This window comes from Bubalus bubalis, chromosome X (genome assembly GCF_019923935.1).
Source record: "Bubalus bubalis isolate 160015118507 breed Murrah chromosome X, NDDB_SH_1, whole genome shotgun sequence".
Classification (NCBI taxonomy): Eukaryota; Metazoa; Chordata; class Mammalia; order Artiodactyla; family Bovidae; genus Bubalus; species Bubalus bubalis.
Window position 1 is genome coordinate 12,410,230 of NC_059181.1, and position 19,320 is coordinate 12,429,549.

Consider the following 19,320-nt stretch of genomic DNA (forward strand, 5'->3'; position numbering starts at 1 on the left):
CTTTCTCCAGGGGATCTTCTCAACCCAGGTATCAAACCGGAGTCTCCTGCATTGCAGGTGGATTCTTTACTGCTGAGCCACCAGGGAAGAGGGAAGCCATTAACTGGTTTACACCCTCATTAGCTCCTGCCTGGTCTAATACCATAGCACCCTAACTGGTCTTATCACAAAGGTCTACCCCCACCCCCAAACTACCCAATACACAATGTCATACATTGTCTGAACTGTTTTCTGCCCAATTACCCTCCTACTTTAGTAATCTCATTGACTACTGAATTGAACAAATCTTTGTTGGGACATATTTAAAGCCACTCATAATTTCAAAGCCACCTGACATCTACCACCTATATACCACCTGTGGCCTAGCCCAAAACTCATCATGTTATTCTATCTACATGGGACACACTTTCCTCCTCTTCTGCTTCTGGAAATCCTATCCATCCTTTAATGCCCAACATAAATGCAAGCTCCTTCTTGAAGCCTTTCTTGTTCCTTTCTACATTACCACCATCTGTTTGCAGGTGTGATCTGGTTATTTATATAACCATATTTACAGAATTCTTGTTATATGTTTGATGCTGTTTGGATAGAAGATACACAATCTACTACAAAAGAGCTATAAATCTATTGGGAAAGACATATTAACAAATAGTTATTTTTAAAAAGCAAGACAATATACAGGCTCTTCAGGAAGGTAGGAGGTACTATTAACTTGGAATATATCAATAAAAGAAGGCTTCTCAGAGGTGTGTAAACTGGTTCTTCAAAGGTGAACATTAAAATGAGCAGAGAAGACAGAGAGGAATTTCAGATTGAGGGCACAAAATGAGTGAACACTAAAGAAGATCCTGCCTGGTCTACTTGATTATGAAATGCTGGAGCTGCTCCGGTTCCTTCTGGGCTCTCATCTCCCTCTACAGTCTCTCAGGAGCCAAGCATACACAGACAACTTGCAAAGTATTAACTTTCCCTCCCAGATCGCTCCTCTGAAAGTCAGACTGAAATAATTAAATGAACTTGATATTTGATACCACTGTGGAGGATACTATCAATTAAGGACTACAGCCTAACAGCAAAAAATAAAAAGTGAAAAATATAAAGAGTGCTGAATCAAAGCAGAAAGTAAAGGGAGATGACCACAATCCAGGTAGGGACCAAAGGAAGTTAACCAACTCTAGTCAGAAAGCAAAAACTTGTGAATTACATTAAAATAAATCCCATTACTACACAAAGGATTTAGTTCAAAAAACTGAGGGATGAATCACACACAGAAGATAAACTCAGGTTCCTATGTTCTTCTCTAAAATCTCCATAAGTGAGTTCTTAATCCAAACTGGTATCAACTGTTCCCATTAGTTGAGTGATTTTGTAAATCTCAGAAGGTAAAAATATGTGTTTAGAAATAATTAAAAACAAATATTTTTTTATCTTCTCCCCCCCCCTTTATCTTAACTGAGGTATAGTTGATTTACAGTATTTGTTAATTTCTGCAGTATAGCAAAGTGACTCAGTGATACACACATATACACTCTTTTATATATACTTTTCCTGAAGACATGTACCATGTCAGAGTAACCAGAGATCAAATTGCCAACAACCGCTGGATCATCGAAAAAGCAAGAGAGTTCCAGAAAAACATTTATTTCTGCTTTATTGACTATGCCAAAGCCTTTGACTGTGTGGATCACAATCAACTGTGGAAAATTCTGAAAGAGATGGGAATACCAGGCCACCTGACCTGTCTCTTGAGAAATCTGTATGCAGGTCAAGAAGCAACAGTTAGAACTGGACATGGAACAACAGACTGGTTCCAAATAGGAAAAGGAGTTCACGAAGGCTGTATATTGTCACCCTGCTTAGTTAACATATATGCAGGGTACATCATGAGACACTCTGGGCTGGATGAAGCACAAGCTGGAATCAAGATTGTCGGGAGAACCAGCAATAACCTCAGATATGCAGATGACACCACCCTTATGGCAGAAAGTGAAGAAGAACTAAAGAGCCTCTTGATGAAAGTGAAAGAGGAGAGTGAAAAAGTTGGCTTAAAACTCAACATTCAGAAAACGAAGATCATGGCATCTGGTCCCATTACTTCATGGCAGATAGATGGGGAAACAATGGAAACAGTGACAGAGTTTATTTTTTTTGGCTCCAAAATCACTGCAGATGGTGATCGCAGCCATGAAATGAAAAGACGTTTGCTCCTTGGAAGAAAAGTTATGACCAACCTAGACAGCATATTAAAAAGCAGAGACATTACTTTGCCAACAAAGGTCTATCTAGTCAAAGCTATGGTTCTTCCAGTAGTTATGTATGGATGTGAGAGTTAGACTAGAAAGAAAGCTGAGCATTGAAGAATTGATGCTTTTGAACTGTGGTGTTGGAGAATACTCTTGAGAGTCCCTTGGACTGCAAGAAGATTCAACCAGTCCATCCTAAAGGAAATCAGTCCTGAATATTCATTGGAAGGACTGATGCCGAAGCTGAAACTCCAGTACTTCAGCCACCTGATGCGAAGAACTGACTCATTGGAAAAGACCCTGATGCTGGGAAAGATTGAAGGCAGGAGGAGAAGGGGATGAGAGAGGAGGAGATGGTTGGATGGCACCACTGACTAAATGGACATGAGTTTGAGTAAACTCCGAGCGTTGGTGATGGACAGGGAAGCCTGGCATGCTGCAGTCCATGGGGTCGCAGAGAGTTGGACATGACTGAGCAACTGAACTGAACTGATACACAAACAGCTCATACAACTGAACAACAACAGAAAAAAAAACCCTATCAAAATATAGGCAGAAGATCTTAATAGACATTTCTCCAAAGAAGACATATAGATGGCCAGTAGGCACATGAAAAGATGCTCAACAATACTAATTATCAGAGAAATGCAAATGAAAAGTACAATGCAAATCAAAACCACACTGGTCAGAATGACCATCATTAAAAAGTCTACAAATAACAAATGCTGGAGAGGGTGTGGAGAAAAAGGATCCTCCCCTACACTGTTGGTGGGAATGTTAAATTGGTGCAGCCACTATGGAGAACAATATGGAGATTTCTCAGATAACTAAAAATAAAATTACCAAATGGTAAGAACAAAAAAAAATTTTTTTTAATGGTAAGAACAAAATAATGCCAACTTGCAGTGACATGGATGCAACTAGAGATGATCATAATAATTGAAGTAAGAAAGAGAAGAACAAATACCATATGCTATCACTTGTATGTGGAATCTAAAATATGGCAAAGGGGGAAGGAAGAGGAGGGAGGCTCAAGAGGAAAGTGATTCATGTATAATCAGGGCTTATTTGTGCTGTTGTATGGCAGAAACCAACACAAGATTGTAAAGAAAGTTTCCTCCAATTAAAAAATAAATTAAAAAAAAAGAATCATCAGCTCAATACCAGAAAAACAAACAACCCAATCAAAAAGTGGTCAGAAGACCTAAACAGACATTTCTCCAAAGAAGACATACAGATGACTAAAAAATACACGAAAATATGCTCAACATGGCTCATTATTAGAGAAATGCAAATTAAAACTAAAATGAGGTATCACCTCACACTGGTTAGAATGGCCATCATCAAAAAATCTACAAACAATAAATTTTGGAGAGGGTGTGGAGAAGAGGGAATGCTCTTGTACTGTTAGAGGGAATGTAAACTGATACAGCCACTATGGAGAACAGTATGGAGATGCCTTTAAAAATTAGGAATAAAACCACCATATGAGCCAACAATTCTACTACTGGGCATATTCCTTGAGGAAGTCATAAGTGAAAAAGACACATGTATCCCAATGCTCCCTGCAGTACTATTTACAACAGCTAGGACATGGAAGCAACCTAGATGTTCATCAATAGATGAATGGATAAAGAAGTTGTACATATATACAATGGAATATTACTCAGCCATTAAAAGGAACACATTTGAGTCAGTTCTAATGAGGTGGATGAACCTAGAGTCTGTTATGCAGAGTGAAATAAGTCAGAGAAAAACAAATATCATATGTTAATGCATATGTATGGAATCGAGAAAGATGGTACTGATGAACTTATCTGCAGGGCAGTAATGGATATGCAGACATGGAGAACAGATTTGTAGACACAGTGGGGGAAGGAGAGTAGGACAAATGGAGAAAACAGCACTGAAACATGTACATTGTCGTATGTAAAACAGATAACCAGTGGGAAATTGCTATATGACAGAGGGAGCTCAAACTCAGTGCTCTGTGACAACTTAGAGAGGTGGGATGGGGTGGGAGATGGGTTCAAGAGGGAGGGGACATATGTATACCTGTGGCTGATTCATGTTGATATATGGCAGAAACCAACAAAAATATTGTAAACCAATTATCCTACAATTAAACATAAAGATTGCAAAAAATAATAATAAATTTTAAAAACATTAAAAATAAATAAGTTAAAATATGGCACAAATGAATCTATCTACAAAACAGAAACAGACCCACAGGCATAGAGAACAGACTTGTGGTTGCCAAGGGAGGGGGGGTGCAGAAGAAGGAAGAACTGGAAAAGTAGGATTAGCAGATGTAAATTACTATATATAGGATGGATAAACAAAAAGGTCCTACTGTATACCACAGGGAACTATATTCAATAACCTATGATAAACCATAATGGAAAAGCACACAAAAAAGAATGTATGTTTATAAGTAAGTCACTTTGCTGTACAGTAGAGATTGGCACAACATTGTAAATCAACTATACTTCAATTAAAAACAACAAAAAAGAAAACAATGCTTCACTCACAATAAACAAAAATTACCTTGAGACAGTTCATAAATCTAAACATAAAGCCTGAAAGTATAAAATTTCTAGAGGAAAACACAAAAATACTGTAATTTTGAATTAGACAATGATTTCTTAGATAGCACAATGTATAAAACAAATAATTGATAAATTGGGCTTCATCAAAACTAACAACTGCTCTTCAAATGATACTATTAAGAAAACAAAAAGATAACCTACAGAACGGAAAAAAATGTTTGCAAAACACAGATCTGATAAAAGATCTGTATCCAGAATATACAAAAAACTGACAACTCAATTTTAAAAAGGCAAACAGAGCCCAATAAAAGCATAATTGGCAAAAGATTTGGACAATCACTTCGCTAAAGATACACAAATGGCCAACTAGCATGTGAAAAAAATGTTTAAAATCATCAGTATTCATGGGAGCACAAGTTAAAGCCACCATGATATATCACCACATAAATGGTTAAAGTTAAAAAGACTGACACTACCAAATGTTGGTAAAGATGAAGAACTGGAACTCATTCATTGCTGATGGTAATAGAAAAACAAGTATTTCTATTAAAATAGAACCTTCTTAGAGCTAAACACAAAGTAAATAAATATTCTTAACTTTAAAACTAATGTTTTGGAATCCAAAGCACTTACTTTATTTTTTTTGTTTGTTTTTTTTTTAATTTTATTTTATTTTTAAACTTTACATAATTTTTTTTTAATTTTTTTTTATTTTATTTTATTTTTAGACTTTACATAACTGTATTAGTTTTGCCAAATATCAAAATGAATCCGCCACAGGTATACATGTGTTCCCCATCCTGAACCCTCCTCCCTCCTCCCTCCCCATTCCATCCCTCTGGGTCGTCCCAGTGCACCAGCCCCAAGCATCCAGTATTGTGCATCGAACCTGGACTGGCAACTCGTTTCATACATGATATTTTACATGTTTCAATGCCATTCTCCCAAATCTTCCCACCCTCTCCCTCTCTCACAGAGTCCATAAGACTGTTCTATACATCAGCACTTACTTTAGAAGTAGAACCACACACCAAAGAATAAAATATTCTACTTATCCCTAGATAAAAACAGGAAGAATTCCAGACCCCTTTAGTTTGAGATTAGCCATATTAAATAAAACCAACTCTTTTATTAGAGTTTAGAAACATTTCCTTTTCAATTATCATAGTCATTCAACACCAATGAGCAGACCTATCCTCCTGTGAAGTCCAAAGTCATGTCACATAAAGACTTCAACATACAAAAAGAACCCAAACTCTTTAGGAAATGAGTCAGTGACTCAATAAACCTTCCTTTTCAGTCATTATGGTGTTAAAGTTCACTGAGTTGTTAAGGAGACATCAAAAGTGAGCTTGTGTTCATCGCAGTAATTTAAGGATTCTTTCAGGGTCATGATAAAATCAAAATCATTTGCCCTAAACACTCTTCTTCACTATAAACAGCCTTTACTGCTTTCCCTCGAGCCACATAGCTTCCATGTTCATTTCAATGTTAAATGAAATAGTTTTCCCCTTAAGAGACTATGGTCCTGCCCCATTTTATTTCCTTTATATATAGATATAGATATAGATATATATACAGATATATATCACAGCATCTAGAACAGTGCTAGGCAAACTGAACACGAGTGAATATTCACCAACCTTTAATAAAACATTATTTCTTTTCAAACATTTTGAAAGTCAATCATCTCATTGGAGACTTATTTTATTTCTTACTCTTCCCAAGTTCAATACTTGGCGTATGCAAATGTATAAATTCACATTCAATTTATGCATCAAATGTACAATCAAAGTGAATGCTTAAGCTTACTTTTGAGCAAATAAGGATTTCTGTGTTAGAAAGTATCACTAACTACTTAAACTATCTTAAACTTCAAAGGGCCTTGCACTATACACACTAAACTGTACAGCAAAATATTACAGTGTCCTCCTTGTTACAAATATTCCCAAACTTTAAAAGAAAATGAATTAAACTCTCTGATGGGAAAATGGATAACTCCATTGCAAAGAAACAAATATACCAACTATTTCTTTACTGGACTCTCAAACTACAAAAGCCAATCCATTTAGACCTGTAAACAGAATAATCTTTTTTGTTTTAAACACATACTTTTATTTACAGACATGTACCCATAATCCCATGGGTCAAGCAAGGGTTTATGCCCATCAGAATCAACAAGGCAAGGCCTCTGCCCTCTGGGAGCTCCCCTGCAGGGCTCCCAGGCTGTGTTTCCAACCAGCGTTTAGCAGGTATCAAAGCAAGTCTTGCATGTTTACCTGCTCACCTCTCCTCACACACTACAAAGTGATTGAGAATCACTTATTCTTCCTTATAGTTCTCCCACAACTAGCACAAAGACTTGCACCTAAAAAGAAGTACTCAAACGTTCTGATAGTAACTAAAATCTCACTCTAAGTGTATACATAGGTCTCTACAGGATTACATGAATAACAGATTTAAGTTATTTAAGCATGGAGAGAAACATAGGACATGTACTAGGCTGTTATTAAGGCTTACTTGGGAAGGTAAAGATAAGATAATGGTATGTGTGGAGGCATTATAAATCTATTTTGTGTGATATAATTCTATTTATATAAAATTTTGCATAAGTTTGCATAAAGTAATGCAAAAATATTTTGGTGATCCTCCTTTTGTGCATCACAGGGTGGTGCGATTTTAGGTGAACTTTATTTTCTTCCTTATATTTTTACGTATGATTTGAATTCTTTACCATAGTATATATTAAATAACCAGAGAAAGTTATTTTCATTTGCGGGAGAATGTACCCTGTCAGTTATTTTTTCTTTTTTAATAATCCCTAAATGCCTGGCTTATCACACAAATTTTAATAAATTATATCGTTACTGTGATGGTTACTGGTAGCCATAACAATTACACAGAAATATTATTTCTAGTGCTCAAAGCCATTACAAATTACTTCATCTCCCTGAGTCTTGGTTTTCCCATGTGTAAATTAAAACTATTACCATCTACATTTTGTACTGTAGCCATGAAATTAAATGCAGTCATGAAATTAAATGAGATAGTGCAGGTAAAGCATCTAGCATAGTATCCTGAACAACTAGAAACTCAAAGACTGTTTTCTATCCCATCCCATCTGTCCTAATTAAAACTCCCCAAGATGAATGAGTTTTAGCATTAACACAACAGCAATTATGCTGTAAAATGAACCTATATTCATACTTTGATTCCTGAGAATTACTTATTCACTTTCAAAGTATAAACTAAAATGTTAAGTTTAAGACATTTTTAAAATAAACTAATAAATATACATATACGTAATGCCCAGACATATAATTACCAAAGAAAGCAGCCACCATCTCCCAGCTAGCACTATCAGAAAGCCTATACATTCTAGCTGGAGTCAAAAAATCTTGATGTCACTCCATATTGGATGACTCTGAAGTATAATTATTCATGAATGTATTATTTCCTTTAGGGTTGGTGAGTATTAAAAACAGCCTTAGGTTTTTTGTGAACTAAAATGGCCTTTATGAACTACTAGAAGCTAGAATAGTTTGGGGATTTGTTTTCCTTTTTTTTCACACATTCATCAACTCTCTTAAAAATCAGAACACAGATAGGTAAAAGGAGGGGTAGGAAATCACATATAATGATTAATTTCTCTCTGGTCTACAAAAGTCCCACTTCAAGATAAACATATACACAAATTGAATGGGAAAGACAAGCACTTGCCTAGCACTGAATACTAGGAGAAATCTGTATAGATTTTGATGTAAAGGAATATTGGTTAATTTAACAGAAAGTATCTTTGACTAACTAATTTGAGAAAAACAGAAGTTGTATTGTCCCTCTTAAAATGCCCCCAGCATTATAATGTAATTCACTTATGTCTTTCAGATACAATAGGACAGACATTATAGAAGTTAGAGGACTACACCATGTTCTTTTAGTAAACTCTGGATAGCATCAATTCATGGTTGAATCTTCAGAACACCTCAAAGATACTGTGGAGTTAGAACATATGACTTACATACCAGATATGCAATACAGCACAGCTGTTATCTTTCTGGAAAATATTAGGACCCTGATCTTCTTTCAAAAATAAAGACATACCTCATTTCCACAGTGGCAGTCTGCAGAAGAAACTGCAGAAAAGCTTAACTTTGCTCTCAATATACTTTGAACTGCCTCAGCACTTAAAAAAAAAAAAAAACTCAAATAAGACCCCCAAAGTAGTTCTCCACGTTACATGGGAGAGAAAATTTTAATGAGAAAAAAAATTAGAAGTTTTGTTTTACTTTTGCCAGAACTAAGAGAAGTTGTTTCACTAAATGCATATAAGGAGCAACGTCACGCTATTAAAAAAAAAAAAAATTCAAATATAAGCCAAAAAAAGTACTAGGTTATAGTATCTGACACTGGCATTTCCTTTACCAAAGACCACAATTACATTAAATCTAGCAGTTGTATCTAGCAGGCTTTGAACAAGGATAGATAGTAGGGGGCAGGGGTCTTTTACAAAATCATTTGTTTTGCAAATTATATCTTATAACAGACTTAAGAGCTGATAATAAATCAAAAATGCTTTGAAAGTCTTACACTGTTTTGAATCATTTTCTTAGTATGATTAAACAATGCAAAACAATGATTAAAGTGGAATTATTCAACCTAAAACTCCTATTGCTCTTATCTGATTCTGGAGAAAATTCTACAATCTTTTTTAAAAAGACCATTTTAAAGAACTATTTAGCAAGTTAATGAGTCCATAATTCTAAGGGCTCTTCCATTATTTGTTTGGGTGTTTTTTTCTTTTAGCCTTTCCCTTGTGTTTTGTTTTGAAAAAAAGGTAATACACCTTGAGTCTCTAATTAGAGACCACTATCTGAACAGTCAATAAAGGATAACATTTTGACAAGGACAGGAACTAAACAAGTCTGACTAGCAGGAAATTTCCTAGGGCCCTTTTAAATTTAGGCTATTAGTCAGATGTTCTAAAATGGATGGAATTACAGAATCTCAACCTGAGAGAACATAAACAAAATACAGATGCAAAGCTGAAAAACTAAATGTGTTCCCTCACTAACAGCAAAGTTTGCTACCATATGTACCAAACAGAAGCCCCAAAGGTGGGGATGACGTCCAAATTTAAGCATTCATTATTCACCTGTTCATTCAACCTCCCATTTGACAGATATTAAAATCCAGATTTTTTGAAAGAGTTGTGACCTTAAAAAGAGGTAACACTGAATTTTTATAGGTGTATAAAAGATTCTCAACTGTATCTTTACCAAAGTAATCTTTCCTGATGACCGGAGTTTTGGTAATAAATATAATGATAACACCCATAATACAGAGTTGCTGGGTTCCCTCACTTTCTGTGATCTGGCCTCTACATTCCCTCTTCTAAAACTGCTTTCCAAGGCCCCAGTTACCTCTCAGACATCAAACCCTATTTCAGCATTGAGTCGTACTTCTCCTTGACACTTTAGGAGCCCTCTGTGATAGATCCATCAACCCAGACACCTCTCCTCTTTGAGCCCCACGTGTTATTTATTCCCTGGTTGTCCTACATCTATTATCCCTCTGTGTCTACTTCCTCTCGCTCTCCTAGCCATTGATCTTCTCTAGTCACTCAGTCTCTTTCTCTACATTCTAGAAACTTTTAGAATCTAGAATCTCATTCTATTTCATGGTTCATGCAAATTTCTATGTGGATAACTCCTATATCAAAGCCTCTTGTCCCGACCCCTCTCCAAAATGTCTACTCTAGCCAAGTGAACATCACTCTGAATGCCTCACAACATCAAATACAACATACTTCTAAAAATCAAATTCTGGGGATACATGGAGGTCCAGTGGTTAGGACTCTCAGCTTCCACTGCAGAGGACCCAGGTTCCAGCCCTGGTTGGGCAACTAATATCCAGCAAGTCGCATGGCATGGCCAAAAAAAAGCAACAAACAAAATCAAACTCTTTTGCCCTCCAAAATGAGTTTCTCTCCCTCTGCTGCCTACTCTAGACATTACAAACTACCAATCTTTCTGAATTAGAAGTCATCTCACTTTTCACTTTCATGCATTGGAGAAGGAAATGGCAGCCCACTCCAGTGTTCTTGCCTGGAGAATCCCAGGGACGGGGGAGCATGGTGAGCTGCCATCTATGGGGTTGCACAGAGTCAGACACGACTGAAATGACTTAGCATAGCATTGAGTACCCTACTCCTCTGTCCAATATCTTATCAGTTACCAAGTTCCGTTGATTCTTGAAGCTTAGAAAGAAAGTAGTGAAAGAAAAACGATTCAAATCTAGGTGTGTCCGACACCAAAACAAAAGACAGAGCTCCAAACACTGTTCCTGCTTTACAAGGGAGAAGTAAGGAGACAGACACCCTGCACAGAATGGATCCTTGAAGACAGGAAAAAATGAAGATTATGGTCCCTGGGGTCTACTGATGGTGGTGCTGGCAGTGGTAATAATAAATACTAAGAGCTGTCACCTACTGAGCTCCTGCTAAATGCGTGGTACCCTACTAGAAACCTACTCTGGTTCACTTTTGTATTCTGTAATATCTATCCACCAGGTCTATCACAGAGTAGGGCCCCCAAATGTTTGCTAAATTAGTAAATCTGTTGTGCTACAGTATGCTTATATCTAAACCATATAGTCCTAGAATATTGTAGTTTTTAAAAAAATTTAGTGAGATTTTCTTTTGGCTGTCATTGTTCTCCATTCTCTCCTGCAATGTCTACTCTATAGCTTAGAGTCTAAATCAATGAGCCAAGGATAAAATTCTGTGGGATCTGAGACAGTCCCCCACTCCCACAACTTCCTCCTTTCCAACATCTGATAGACCTTCATTTTTTTTTTACTCTGAATTTGATTTCTAAAATGTTTGAAGTCTCAAAAAGACAGGCCCAAATACAAATGTTGTTATTATAAGTATTTTTCCAAGGAGAAGAACTATGTGTACTATGCTGTACCAGAATTCAGTTTATAAATTCCAACTACATAACAGTTGAACTAAAACATGTGCTTTAAACCAATATTCACAAAAAAGAGAGAAAAGACACAGAACCTACACACAAAATAATTTAGTGGCAAAAATATTTCATTATATCCCCTTGAGCATAATCAAAAGTATAAGAAGTTTCAAGGCTAAAAGCCTTGAACATATGGTTGCTGGTGGTTTTAAAGAAAAGGTTGAAATAGGTGGTCAAAGTTATATACACACAGAAATCACCACAGACTCTTAATGAAATAGCACAGGTAGAATGCTTTTTCCTTTTTAGTCTGCTGCTGCTGCTGCTGCTACTGTTTTCAAACTTGAAACACAAATGCAAAAGTTCTTTATTGCTCAGTCAATATGCAAGATAACAGGGAGTCTAAATTAACTGCATAAAACAACACCTTTAAGTTTTTCATTTTGACATGAAAAGTTTATTATTTTGATTTCAAGAAGTACTGCACATTTACACCTAAATGCAAAAGCACTTATTGATTTAATTGAAATATATTATAGCTATATATTTTCCATTGACAAAGAGAAACTGGCTCTTTTAACTAAAAATTTGTTCCTGGTAAGATGATTACCTTGATACAGTTTAAAAAAGTGTATACAGTTGGTCCTCAGTATCCACAGATGCAGAACCCACGGATACAGAGGACTGACTGTACTAATCCATTTTATAAGGTACTTGAGCACCTGTAGGTTTTGATATCTGAGGGGGTCCTGATACCAACACCCCATGGATACAGAGAGACAACTGTAGGATATCCATTGCACAGCTTAAGTTTTAAACTGGACATGATTCATCACTTTAAGATTTCACAAGCACCTACTCGATTTACTCAGTAATCAAATTTCCCATTTTCTGATCTATTTATCAAATTAATCAGGAAAACACCTCAATTCTAAGGCTGCAATTACCTTTAAAAATAAAATCCCATCTCTGAATTGCGAATAATCAAAATCAATGTTTTTAGCAGTGAAGATGTATCAAAACAAGTTTCCTGGAGGAGCAGTTTTAATTATGCTTTAGTAAAGTCTGACCCCAACGAATTAGAAATTAGTTATTTTTCTGTGTCAAAGCAAACTCAAGAAGAAAACAACTATTTTTAAGAATTTTTAATTTATCTAAAGAATTAAAGTCTCCAAGTTAAATAATCCCCTACAATTTTAAAACAATACATATACGAAATCTATGCATTTAATTAAAAAGTATGTCATGTCAGAAAACAGATAAATGAAAGAGCTGCCAAAATCCCAGTTTATAGTTGTAAATTCCTAAGGTTTTAAAGCACAGCCACAGGCTAATTGCCCAAAGACCTGCTGCCCACAGACATTTGCAGATGACTGAAGTTAATAGCCGGGCATGTCAATTTACTACAGGCAGCTCTCAGTGCGGACATTGTGACAAAAGAATTGGGTCAGGTTACAGCCTGTCCCTATTATCACGTCTAGATTTATGGTTTCTAACACTGGCCCTACAAGAAATAATGGAAATGATGACAGCAACAATCCCTGCTAGACAACAGATTACAGAAAAGCAAGTAATAAACCATAATCTGAAGTGACCAGAAAACTAAACATCCCTGACCATACTTCAAACATGAAGCAGGTGTCAGTAAACGACCTATTTAAATATTTCTACAATCTCTCAAAATCTCAACACAAAAAAATCTCAAGAGTCTATAATCTAAAACCAAGCAATATATAAATGTATTTAAATTACTGAGTACTATATTTTAATTCTTTTAATAATCAAAGACAGTGTAGTTCATTTGAACGGTTTATCAAATTCTACCAAATTAATAAAAAAACAAAGAGAATAATGATCATTACCTTTCAAAACCCTTTAAAGTATACTGTAAAACATTCCAAATAATACTTCACATCTTTCAAAAGGAAAAAAAAAAAAAAGGCAGTTTCACAGCAAAGGGCACAAGTTTACAACTGTATTCAGGGAGGCAAGAGAACCGAAGAAACATGTGATTCACTCACTGCTTAATTTAAAACTAAAAGAAGTTTGTCAATACATCTGCTTATAAGACTATGTCAAGGCTACAAGGTACCCAAGCAAATAGAGCTGTTTGTCTGGAGTTCAGCACCAGTTAACCCTTATGAGAAACAGAGGTCGAGAAAAATCAAATATGTATTCTACACACAAAAAGCAAAGAGAATTCCATCACCTTTCCCGAGAAAAGCAAGTGTTCTCAAGATATGCCCTAGAATTGCAATATATCTGTCCCTTCTGAAGTTTACAATGGCACGTTACCATAAAAGGTGGGCACTCTCTTTCCGCTCTTACACAACAATTTGCTCCTATAAACTTAGGAAGAGGCAGAGTCACAGCCATAAACACAGGTCACAAGTAGTAGGTAGTCAAATACTCTGTACCTTCAAATGTTTCCCAGCTCTTTACTCATACAAAGCATATTCTTTTTTTAACTCCTTAATTAAATAAGAAACTCACTAGTCTATGTCAGATGAATATGAAATTAAACTGAACAGCACCATTATATAAACTGCTTATAGGAGCCTCAAATCTTTCACTATTAACACAGTAAGATATTCTCATTTATTTAAAACCTTTCCACCACATGCCTAAAAAATGAAAGCAAGAGAAAAGTTTAGGGATATATGTTTAGTAGAAGTCACTTAGCATAAAAATAACTAGTATTATTATTTCTAAAGTAACCAAGGATTACTTTATATTAGATAACATAAAGACAAAATAAGCAAAAATGCCTTCCTCATGAAAACCAAACAGCACATGCATATTTCAAATCTTAATTTTTTTTTTAATTTTCTGAAGTTAGCCTACTTTTTTTTTAATTTTATTTTATTTTTAAACTTTACATAACTGTATTAGTTTTGCCAAATATCAAAATGAATCCACCACAGGTATACATGTGTTCCCCATCCTGAACCCTCCTCCCTCCTCCCTCCCCATTCCATCCCTCTGGGTCGTCCCAGTGCACCAGCCCCAAGCATCCAGTATCGTGCATCGAACCTGGACTGGCAACTCGTTTCATACATGATATTTTACATGTTTCAATGCCATTCTCCCAAATCTTCCCACCCTCTCCCTCTCCCACAGAGTCCATAAGACTGTTCTAGCCTACTTTTAAGAACCGTCACCTCTGGTATCTTAAAAAATGTTCTCACTACAGTAAAGGCATTTCTACTCTTAAGAGTAACCAAAGCCCAAACTAGTTAGAGCCTAGAAAACTTACTTGCCACTAAATCATGCCAAGCTATTTTAATCTAAAATAAACAACAGCGGTTTCTCTCATTTATTTCCCCAAGACAAAAGGATTATAAAGATTAAGAGCCCAAGCTAAGGTAGGGTAAACTTATTCTTTCAAACTGACCCACATCTGCCGTTTTCAAAACGTCCAGGCTTTTGCTTCCTAAAATCAATAATCACTTCAAATTCTAAAATATGATGGATGTAGTAATTTTCAGACATTAATAATGTTCCTTAAATTCCTAAGGGTATTTGATTTTCTCACTCCAAACTACAAAATACCTGGTAATGCCAGACCAATATTCATACCATACCCCTCACAGCTCTACCAGCTGATGGCTAGCAGAGTTCACTTAATTCATATCTTAACATATCCTAAAAACCTGGAATATTACTAGGAAGAGACAATTTGACTCCCAGGGAGATGAGCTAAAAGAGAACATGACCTCAGATTTCCATTCACACCTGGCATAAATGTAAAAAGGAACAGACAGAGTAACCTGGCCAAAAAAAAAAAAAAATTGAGGTGACTAATGACTCAAATAGCAAAGGATCCTTTGCACCCTTCAGTGTTCCAGTTTCTAAAGTTCCAACAGTCATTTCTATTAACCAAAACGGGGGGAGGGGGCAGTAAATTTTCAAGTGCAATTTTCCTCCTCCCTCCCTCTCTCCCCACACTCTAAGAGCTCAAGCTAAAATTGGGATTTGGGCCTTCCTTAAATGGAACAAGGGGCTACATCATTCTCATTCAAAAAAATTGGCATTTACTCAGCCTTCACAAGGCATTTTACTATCATCAATTATTTCTCAGTGAGGCAGTGCAGGATTACCCTGACCATTTCACTGATGCGGAAACAGACACCAACAGCAAAGGGAACAGGGGCAGGAAGAGGGGTGATAGGAAGCATCTGGGAGGAACAGGCAGGCAGCTAAAAAGGAACAAACCCTAAAGAAAATGAGAGTCACATCTGGCTTATAGCTGACCATCATAACCCTTGTTATTTTTTAGCTCAGAGAGACTTCTGAAATGTTATGAAAAAAAGAAAGGGCTCTAAATTGTCACTTAATATCTAGTTACAGCCTAAACTACTCAGCCATAGAAGTTACTTAGCATTAAAAAATACCCACTCTCCAGAACCCGTACTGATTTCAATTTATACCAGTAATTCATTTTCTCCCTCAAGCCTAACCAGTATGACATCTGTTTGACCCAAAAAATAATCTCTCATAAAATATATAGCTTTGGGCTTCCTTGGCGGCTCAGTGGTAAAGAATCTGCATGCCAATGCAGGAGACACAGGTTCGATCCCTGGTATGGGAAGATTCTACAGGCGGTGGAGCAATTAAGCCTATGGCTACAAGTACTGAACCTGTGCTCTAGAGCCCAGGAGACACAACTACTGATCCCATGTGCCACAGCTACTGAAGCCTGCATGCCTAGAGCCCATGCTCTGCAACAAGAGAAGCCACCACAATGAAAAGCCCATACACCACAACTACAGAGTAGCCCCTGCTGGCCACAAGTAGAGAAAAGCTGGCACAGCAATGAAAACTCAACACAGCCAAAAATAAATACATAAAATTGTTTTAAAATATATATATAGCTGTGTATAATCATAACAAAAGAGGAATAAAGTTAATATCACATAAATCAGAAATAATTCAAGACTCAAATTTTGTTTAGAGAATTATGACCAAAACACTGACTCCCTGAATTGGCCACTGAAAGAAAAAGACTACTTGTTCTACATTCATAATGATTTTCTTAACTATAATCTTGAGATTTTCAGTAATAAACTACTAATGGGAAGCCTTAAACACCCTAGAAATCAGCACACACAGCAGTAGGTTGAACTGAACGCCATACTACAGACAGCACAGGTACTTAATAAAGATGTGTTGATTGAACCATAAATCAAAAGGACTGACCAACTGCTGCCTCAAGAGAAAAATCATCTCTTTAAAGACTGACTCCAGTTTTTTTGTACATATGACATCATTAACTTTAAAGCATCCTCACACATTAACAATGTAGTTTGCCCACATTAATCTTTTTTAGAAGTATCAATTTCAAAACAAATCAGGTTCTCTGGGGGGAAACAGGTATACATCCTTGGAAGAGTATGAGGTTGTGTGATATACATGAAATTTATTCAAAAATGACAGAGCCACTGAAAGTACTGTTCGGCTAAGTTTTTGAAAAAAATCCATCCGACTGTTTTGAAGAATATGGATAAAGACATAGACAAACAAATTCAAGGCATCATGTAAGTACTGATGAACTCTAGTCTCAAAATCCCAAATGGACTCAATTCCAAAAGCTATTTTCACATTCCTGCCATTGAATATACAAAACCACAAACATAGTTAAAGAAAACATTCATCCGTGGAAACACATTTAATGAGTAAGAAAAAGAATGGTAAGAAAGGCAAAACTGTCCTTATTGAACATTTCCAAGCAGTGTTATTGAAAAAAAAAATGCGTCTATGAGTTATAGTTAAAACGCAACTGATTGTCATAGGAAGTTGTACTGCATAAATGTTACACATTTTATAATACTCTTTCCCCAAAACAGACATATGAACATCTCGGAAAGAAAACCATCTCCAATAGCTTTGTATATCATATGATCATAAGGAAGTATTCACTTTCTCTGCCTCAGTTTCCCCTCCTAACCGCCCCATGCACTCTTAGAGACGTCTGTCCTAAAGTCAACCTACAGGTAAGTTGTAAATGCTAATCTAATTCTTCAAAGTAGAGGCTAGTTCCAAATTGTAATCACACTTTATAATGAATGACAAATGTATTACAACCTTTAAAAAAAAAAAAAATCAATAGTCTTAAACGTAAACTTGTCACTACCTGTGCTGCCCTAACATTTGGGGTGAGGGACGAGGGGAAGGTGGCGCGAATTTACAGCTCAGCCCTCAAAGTTACGTACAACTTCAAGACGCAAAATCTAGTCAACTCTCCTACTCGCTCTCCCCCTGGCGATTCACACTAGAATGTAGCACAACCACTATCCAGGTGGAAAAAGCGAGAACGCTATCTCGAAAAAGAACAGTGGTCCTGCGACCCAGTCTTGCCGCGATACCGCGGCGGCCGCCTCGCCGTTCCCGAGAGCAGCAGACCCACTCTTCGGCCCCCCACTCCCACCCGCACCCCACCGCCAGAGCCTGCCGCGCCCTCCCGCCCCCTATCTCCCCCGAGAGCGAGGCACCAGCGCTGCCCCCAACCCATCCGCCCCGAGCCCCGGGCCGCGAGTCTAACGTACACACCTGGCACCGGGGCCCAAGCCCGCGCTCGGCCACAAGCGCATCCTTCCCAACTGACATTTCCTTCAGAAACTCCAAAAGTTCTCTCACAAGTCTCCGGAAAACTCCGGGACCAGTTTCAACACAGACCACCAAAGTCATCCCTACTCCTCAGCCCCGCCGCCCACCTGCGTTGTCCCGGGACCCCAGCCCGGCCCCACCCACGGGCGGAGGATGCTCTAGAAGGTGCTGTCCGCGCTTCGGGTCAGGGGACCGTTGGAGTGAGGCCTCCGAACGCCGCGGGCGGGATGGGCCGGTGCCGGGCGACCGGGCCCCAAGTGTGAGGGGCGGCGCGAGAGCGATTGAGGGGCGTCGCGGAAAGCGCTACGCGGGGCAGGGGAGTCCCGGCCTTGGGGGCGAGGCCGCCGAGGGGTAGGGGACCTCGGGGGTGAAGCCTCGGAGAGTGGCTGACTGGAGTGAGGGACCAATCTGGGGCCGGACCCCGCGGAGCGGTGAGGGGGCGTTCCTCGCGGGGGACGCGCCGCCGGAGACTCCCTACCTTCTGCGGAAAACAGCCAGAGCCCAGAACGCCAAAACTCCTCCTCTCTGGTCTTCACGGAGCCCGGAGTCGCCTCACACCTCGAGTCTCGTCGGCGAAAAAAGCGAAATTCTGTCACACAGATCCCGCGAGCCAGAACCGGTCTTCACACCGCCGCCGCCATGTTTGAGAAGCCGCGCGCGAAGCCGCGCATGCCCCGCAACCGCCACCGCGGCCCCGCCCCCTCCCCTCCGTCCGCGTGCCCTGCGGTTGCCGCAGCCGCGCACTTTGACCGTTTGCCGCGTGCGGGGCCCGAGCCGGGGGCTCTGCCGGAAGCTCCTGCGGCCGGTGGCCAACAGTGAGACTCTGCAAACCCGGGCAAGACCTTGGCAGTTTTCCCTCGTCCGCTCCCCCCAACCCCGCCCCAATCTGCCCTCCCGCCAAAAAAAAAATTAAAAAAAAGTCGCAGCCCCTGCACCCAAGACCGTGGTGGGCCC

At 38.3% G+C, this 19,320-nt stretch overlaps 1 protein-coding gene across 1 annotated transcript in view; it reads right to left on the reverse strand.

Moving 5' to 3' along the window:
- SCML2 (Scm polycomb group protein like 2) overlaps window positions 1-18,978 on the reverse strand; it is a 98,725-nt gene extending 79,747 nt beyond the window's left edge. Inside the window, exon 1 of the mRNA XM_006041957.3 lies at window positions 18,845-18,978. The gene's annotated coding sequence lies outside the window, so the exon portion shown is untranslated. The remainder of the gene's footprint in view (window positions 1-18,844) is intronic.
- Window positions 18,979-19,320: the final 342 nt, after the last annotated feature.